This window comes from Octopus bimaculoides, chromosome 19 (assembly GCF_001194135.2).
Source record: "Octopus bimaculoides isolate UCB-OBI-ISO-001 chromosome 19, ASM119413v2, whole genome shotgun sequence".
Classification (NCBI taxonomy): domain Eukaryota; kingdom Metazoa; phylum Mollusca; class Cephalopoda; order Octopoda; family Octopodidae; genus Octopus; species Octopus bimaculoides.
This window is the reverse complement of record NC_068999.1, coordinates 13,141,608-13,142,303: the sequence shown is the minus strand read 5'-3', so window position 1 is coordinate 13,142,303 and position 696 is coordinate 13,141,608.

Genomic DNA, 696 nt, shown 5'->3' with positions numbered 1-696 from the left:
ATTGCATCAGGAATTCAAATAACTATGACCCAAAAATCGCTTTAGCACTAAACCCTTATATTAACTTGTTTGCTGAATTGGAGATTCTTAATATAGCAGCTTTGTTTCGCCTTCTTTACACGCAGATTTGATTTTCATGTTGTTTATTTATATTTATTATGCATGATGTTTCAGTAACATTTTTCTTTTAGTTATTTATACAAGGTGAGAGTAATATCTTTCATTTCGTGTTCTTTCCTGTAGCTGTGCCGACGGAAGCTATAGTAGTAGTAGTAGTAGTAGTAGTAGTAGTAGTAGTAGTAGTAGTAGTAGTAGTAGTAGTAGTAGTAGTGGATTGGATGATGTACTTATTTATGATGTTGAATGCCACGTTAGACCAGAAATATTCAGCCTACCGTTAAACGCGGAATAGTTATCGTGTGGTATATATGATATTCAGTTGTACCTACCGAATATGTAGTCTAACGTGTTCCATTTTCTAACATAAGATTTGACTTCTGTTTCTAACACGGTAAACGGCAAAACTATTTATTTGGATTTTGGTTTGCATTTCCTAAACACGCGATTAAAATAGCCCATTTCCTTCCAAGAATAATTTTGCCATACGTACATACATTCATACATACGAACACATAAACATGTGTCTGAGTGTAGCATTGTGTGTTGTGTATTACACGTGCGTATATATATATATAT